Source organism: Phyllostomus discolor, chromosome 1, assembly GCF_004126475.2.
Source record: "Phyllostomus discolor isolate MPI-MPIP mPhyDis1 chromosome 1, mPhyDis1.pri.v3, whole genome shotgun sequence".
Lineage (NCBI taxonomy): Eukaryota > Metazoa > Chordata > Mammalia > Chiroptera > Phyllostomidae > Phyllostomus > Phyllostomus discolor.
In genome coordinates this window covers 103,063,523-103,070,592 of record NC_040903.2, presented here as the reverse complement: position 1 = coordinate 103,070,592, position 7,070 = coordinate 103,063,523, and the positions used below count along the sequence as shown (strand labels likewise).

The 7,070-nt window shown below is 41.0% G+C and overlaps 1 pseudogene; it reads right to left on the bottom strand.

Moving 5' to 3' along the window:
• Nucleotides 1–210: 210 nt before the first annotated feature.
• Nucleotides 211–5,853, bottom strand: LOC114491997 (annotated as a pseudogene).
• Between the last annotated feature and the right edge of the window lie 1,217 nt (nucleotides 5,854–7,070).

Here is a 7,070-nt window from a genome sequence, read left to right as displayed (position 1 = left end):
ACCTGTTGTCTTTGTCCATGGGTCCCAGGTACATGTTCCTCGATGACCCTTCCCCTATTATCCCTCTCCCCCCTCTCCTGTGGTTACTGTCAGTTGTTCTTTATTTCAGTGTCTCTGATTCTATTTTTTGATGCTCTGCAACATTACTGTAGACCTGTTCTTATCTAATTTCTTCCCCTTTAAATTCTGAGTTGCTACTCTTATATTAACAATATGATGATTATAGTATAGTACCAAAGTAGTCCCCAAAATGGAATTCAAATTTGATCAAAACACAAACCAGGTTGTGTGACCCTGTACAATAATAAAGGATAGGTAGAAGGAAAAGTCACCCTGTATCACTATCTGCTCAGGTCTCACCTGTGAGAATGGGAACAGGAAAGAGGAGAAATCTATATGGGTCACTGAACTTGAGAACATTGCTTGGGGCCAGTGGGGATTACCTGTTTCCTGGCTTTCCCCTACTTCCCAGACAGCTGCTCATAGAGCTTGGGCACATAGTTGTCCCATTCCATCTGGTAACATATGCTGGCTCCTGGGGACCTGACCTCATATTTTTTGTGGAAAGATATCCCTGGGTTGATTGCTGAGAATGGAGTGGTCTGTCCTGCTGGTAAACCAACCAGATGATGCAGTGAAGGCCTGCACCCTTAGGAGGCCTAGGGCCCATGTAATAGGGAAGGACTGTGCCACTGCTGATGCCGTTGCCCTTCGTGTTGACCACCAGGAAATGGTGCTATTGCCTATGTTTGGGGTCCTTTCTGCTTGGAGCATCCTGGTCTGTCAACGCCAAGGTGTAGCTTTTACTGGGTCAAGACCATCCCATGCAATACTGGTGGGTCGGCTCTTAACTTGGATGGATGTTTGCACTTTCCCCAGCTCATCGACCTTCACCCTGGCATATCTGACCTGCAGTGGGTGCGGTGGCTATTTGTCCACTTCCTGCAGGCTCAAGGGCATGGACTATGGGCTGAGGTCCACCAGTATTGCGGGGCCAAGCAGGAGGACAACCAGGAGAGGTGCGGAAGTCCAGGTATAGATCAACAGCTCTGACTCTGAACAGTTTGCAAACTTATAGTGCCATATTTTGATTTTAGTATTGGTTGTATTTTTAAAAGTCAGTACTTTGTAGGTTAATGTTATTTAAATAGGAATAAAGAATTTTATCGAATTTGGAGAATTAACATTGCCTTCTATGTACCATTCTCTGGTAAAACAAACAAACAAACATCCAGAGATTTTAAAGACCATAATTTCAGATTTACAAATGTTTTTTTAAATAACTTTCTCAAAAAGGTCCTATTTGATTGATAAAATTAATGCAATCCTCCTCGGAATCAATCGGAGGCTTTCTCTTGCTCTTCAACATTCACTTTTCTCATCACACTAGTGACAGCAATAACAACATCTCTTCTATGGTGTTGTTGGATGGACTAAATTAAATGAATGTATATGAATTGCCTGGAACAGAATAGGTGCTCAATATTTTTTTAAATGTGCCTATTTATCAGTAACCCTTTTCTACTAACATTGAACCAATTCACTCCATTCATGACAAAGTCATTTTTCACACCACAAATGCACATTAAATTCTCAAAGTCGTCTTCATTAAGCAATGCTGTCAAAGATTTCTAAGTAAAAAAATAAGCATTTTGCCCACACTTATTTATTCACTTTTTTCTTTTTTCTTTTTTTTTTTTTTTTTTTTGATACCAGTCAGGGCGGTCCCCAACATTTCCCCTTTCTCAAAAGGTGTAAAATTCTTCTCCATATTTTCTTTTTTGTTTTTGTTTTTGTTTTGTTTTATTTTATTTTATTTTTTTAATATATTTTATTGATTATGCTATTACAGTTGTCCCATTTCCCCCTTCTCTCCCCTCCACCCTGTACCCCCCTCCCACCCACATTTCCCCCTTTAATTCATGTCCATGTGTCATACTTATGAGTTCTTTAGTTTCTACATTTCCCGTACTATTCTTGCCCTCCCCATATCTATTTTCAACCTACATTCTATGCTACTTATTCTCTATACCTTTTCCCCCTCTCTCCTCCTCCCACCCCTCTGCCGCTAACCCTCCATGTGCCCTCCACTTCTGTGGTTCTGTTCCTGTTCTAATTGTTTACTTAGTTTCTTTTGGTTTTGCTTTAGGTGTGGTTGTTAATATTTGTGAGTTTGCTGTCCTTTTACTATACATGTCTTTTCTTTATCTTCTTTTCTTAGATAAGTCCCTTTAGCATTTCATAAAATAAGGGTTTGGTGATGATGAACTCCTTTAACTTGACCTTATGTGAGAAGCACTTTATCTGCCCTTCCATTCTAAATGAGAGCTTTGCTGGATAGAGCAATCTGGGATGTAGGTCCTTGTCTTTCATGACTTGGAATATTTCTTTCCAGCCCCTTCTTGCCTGTAAGGTCTCTTTTGAGAAATCAGCTGACAGTCTGATGGGAACTCCTTTGTAGGTTACTGTCCCCTTACCTCTTGCTGCTTCTAGGATTCTCTCCTTCGTTTTTACCTTGGCTAATGTAATTATGATGTGCCTTGGTGTGTTTCTTCTTGGGTCCAACTTCTTTGGGGCTCTCTGAGCTTCTTGGACTTCTTGGAAGACTGTTTCCTTTGCCAGATTGGGGAAGTCCTCCTTTATTATTTGTTCAAATACGTGCTCAATCTGTTGCTTTTCCCCTTCCAATTCTGGTACCCCTATAATTCGGATATTGGAACGTTTAAAGGTGTCTTGGATGCTCTTAATCTTTTCCTCAATTTTTTGAATTCTTATTTCATCATGCTTTCCTGCTTGGTTGATTCTATCTTCCTTCTGGTCCACTGTATTGTTTTGAGACTCAGTTTCCTTCCTTTCACTATTGGCTCTCCTCCGCGTGTCTTCCTGCATCTGTTTTATGGTAATCTGCATTCTTTCATCTAAATTTCGTCCAAAATCAATCAGTTCCGTGAGCTTTCTGATCACCAGTGTTTTGAACTGCGCATCTGATAGATTGGCTAATTCTTGGTCACTCAAAAGGATGAGTCCTGGGGCACTGATCTGCTCTGTTGAAAACATATTTTTTTTCCCCCCCTGTCTCTCCTTTTTTTTTTCCGGTCTGGTTGCTCTTGTTATGGTGGGGGGCGAAGCCTTAGGTGCTCACCAGGGCTGGGCACCCCAGTCGCTAGATTGTGATGTTATATGTGGGGGTTGGGCAGGAGCGGGGCGGGAGAAAACAATGGCGGTAGTTCCGTTCCCCTGGATTCAGACCCTTGTCTGGGCTTCTGGGCCGCGAGTTCTGCCCTGGTCCACAATCGCTACCCCTCTGGGTCTGCTAGCCGCAGCTTGCGTATTCAGGCATCACCGCTGCCTTCTTGCGCACCGGATGGCTTTTGCGCCGATTTCGCGCCAAACCTTCCCCCGACCTCAGCGCGCCGCCGACCAAAGCCAGCCCCGCACCGCCCGGCTCGTCTTCTCCTACCAGTCTGGATGACCGCGTCTACTTCAACTTCTTGGCTGCCCGACTTCCATTCAGATAAATCCTCTGCCGGATCTGGGTGTTATTCTGATAGTAAATTATTGTTGTAAATTATTGGTTTTCTAATCTTGGTTGTACAAGGAGGTACGGTGCATCCACCTATTCCTCCATCTTGCCGGAAGTCCCATATTTTCTTCACTATTTTCAATGTTTAGGTCATTAATCAATCAATCCACCTGGAGGACAGAGAATTTAGCTGCCCCTGTCACATGTGGAAAGGGCAGAAAGGGCGAGTTAGGAGATCTATTCACTTTTTTCTTACTCCTTCTTTCTTTGTAAGAATAATGAAAGATTAGTTGAGTGTAAATATTTTTAAAAGTCTGATACCCTTTCCTAGTTAGTGCATTGCTCCTGCTTCAGTGTTCACTGATGTCATTCCTTAGCGTAAATATCAACTTGCAGTGGGAAAGAGAGACTTGCCTATTTGAAGGGGAGTGTCAGGCTAAATGTAGTGAATGTGGCCATATGCTATTCATGCTGAATGTCATAATCCAGAAGAGAGACTGCTTTTTCTCAGTATTTTATGTATTATAAATATATCTGCTCTCAAAGTGTGATCTAGGTAATTTCCACTCACTTGCTAAGTACCACATTCTCTACCAATTTTTGTGGTAAGCAGTATTACATGTGGTCCTCTGGCTTCTGTGATGCTTAGCTAATGTGACTTTACCTTTAATGCTCTCATACCTTCTCTCTGTCTACTGACCTCCTTCTGGATTTTAGAGGTCCAAGATAAATCTGTTCCTGATGAGGATATTTCTGCCCACATAAGATCTACCTTTCCTTGGAATCCTTATGGCACTGACACTCTGCCATTTCTTTGCCACATATCATTTACTACTTGTATTGTTAGTGTTCTTCTTATAGTTTTAAGTCGTTATATTTCACACCAAATTTGTTTTTTAGTCTGTTGTTCCAATTACATTGAATGCCCTCACCAATCACACAGGTGTTCAAACACAAACTGAGTGTCATCTGTGGTTCTTTCATCTGCATCCTTGATATGTAAACATGAGATACTGTACCATGTCAATTTTTCTGTCCTCTGGCACTTCCTGACACCTTTTCTTAGCTGAGAGCATCACTGTCTTTTGCCTTACTACTATGGCTTTCTACAACTGGTTGGATTCCAGCATTGTTCACTTTTATTCTGTTCTCCCAGGGGTATCCAGATGATATTTGCTTAAATGCAAATGTGACCTTTTCATTTTCCTACTTAAAACTTTTCAATGGTTCTGAATTCCTTTAAAATAAAGTCTAAATTTCCTAGCATGGCATACAGAAAACCCTTTATTACCATGTTTTTCAGACCATAAGATGCACCTAGGTTTTAGAGGAGAAAAATAGGAAAAAAATTTTAAGCAAAAAAATGTGGTAAAATATTTAATAACATAAATAACATAATATTTCACCAATGTGAATGTCAACAGAACTCAACAGTGGCATTAACAACCATTATTCCTCCCCAGTTTTTTTGGGGGGGGGGGTAAGTGCATGTTATAGTCTGAAAAATATGGCATATAGTTCCTCCTGAGCTACCTAGCTTTATATCTGGGAACTCTTGCCACTTCCCACTCTAAGCTCCTGCCATGAATACAGGTGAATAATGAGATAAACAGAGGTATCACCTATATGTTGGTGAATGTGGAGTGAGACTTTTCCTGTTGTCCTAGAATTTCTGCTAAAGCCTCAAAGTTAAGGATAGTGGACAATAGATAGTTATGTACAATGTCTAAAGAATGTGGCCAGACATTTCTATAAGACTCTCTAAAACATAATTTTGTGAGTTTGTGACTATCATTTTCCATGACTTACCTTCAGCCTATACAAAGGAAAATTAAAAATTTAAAAGGACGGTTCACTGGAAAGTAGAATTACTAGTGGTGGATAGTACTATGGCATTTTCTATCCTCTCTCTATGGAGAAACCATCAAGGGTATCATGGAATTTGAAGGTGCCTGAACCGATATCTCACCATATTGTTGAATGTTTACTGTACTGTGGCATTGCTAGCTTGAGCTCTGGTATGTACTGGAGCACAGAGTTGGAAGAATTCTTGGGAGAATCCTCCTCTGGGTATCGGAAACATATGTGAACATGGAGCCTGGTAATTGCATTCCCTTAGTGAATTTGAAGGGCAGGAGGCTGCCTGGAGCACCAATGTAAAAGAGACACAGCAACAGCTGGTAGAAGAAGCTTTGTTAAAGCAAGGATATAAAATTTTCCCATGGGCTAAGTGGATATAAAGAGGGAGCATACTATCCACTCACCTCCTGCAGAGGTGAAAGGAATCCAGCTATATGCTCTGCATAAAAGTATACCCTTAGAAACAGCATCTTGAGGGAGTCTGCTGAATATCAGTGTATGGTCTGTTTGGAATGAATGCAGCACAGAGGTTCCTGAGGAAGCTGGGGAGGGGATCTAAAGTATACTTAAGCATCTCATGAAACAACTAGCACTTAAATGCTGCCCATAATGAAGGCCTGACATCCATGTGCAGTCAACCAAAAGAGACCACAAGCATACCTGCCAAACAAGAGGACCTCTGTCTCCTGTTTTCTAATACCTTCATCCCCCTTTTCTTTACCTTGGGGAAGCTTAGAGGAATGGGAAGGAGATAGAGCAGGAAGAGTGAAGAAATGGGTCAAGTTTCCTACCTACTGCAGGTCTGGGAGAAATTGTGGATAGGATGTGCTTAAGTTATTCCTTCAGTAAACATTCATTGAGCATTTATTGTGTACCTGCCAATTGTTCTAGGTACAGGAAATCCAGAAGTGAACAAAACATGGAAGGATCTTTGCCTTACAGACCTTATATTCTAACAGAGGAGGAGAAATGAAAAAAATTAAAACTAAACATAATGTAGAAGATGTAAGTGTTATGGAAAAAAATAAACTTGGAAAGGGGAGAGGACATATTGAGGGGTAGAGTGTTGAGTGGACGAGTCAAGAAATTTTTCCCAACCAATAAAGACAACTAGATATGCTGAGGATTGGATGTGAGTATGAGACAGGGAAGACTAGCCTGGGAAACTGAAGAATGGAACTTCTCCTACTAACTGAGGAGGGCTCCACTGTGGGTGGGGGGCAGTTTTGTTTTGAGATGTCCATTAGACATCCAAGTGCAGATGGTCATGCAAGAACTTGGAGTTCAAGGGCAGGTTGGGACTTGAGAGAGAAATGTTGATGTGGTCAGTGTGGATATCAGTTCAAGTTAGGACACTGACATTTTGATTTATATGTCACTGGAATTTTTAATACCTGATATTGGTACTATTTTTAGAGCTAAAAGTGACTGAAAGCTATGTTTATTGGCCTAAGATGGTATCAAGGAACTAAGTATGGGAAAGACCTGCAGGAACATGTTAAACTCAGTGATGGGAGACAGATAATGTGTTTTCTTTGTATCCCATCAGATGCAGCTTATTCAACAAACCATTTACATCCTTAATGTACCTCATTTTCTCTAATCTTCCTGAATTTACACATGACATTCCCTGCCTGGGTATGCCCCACATTACCTCTACTCATCTTTGTCCAATAAGTGAATTTTC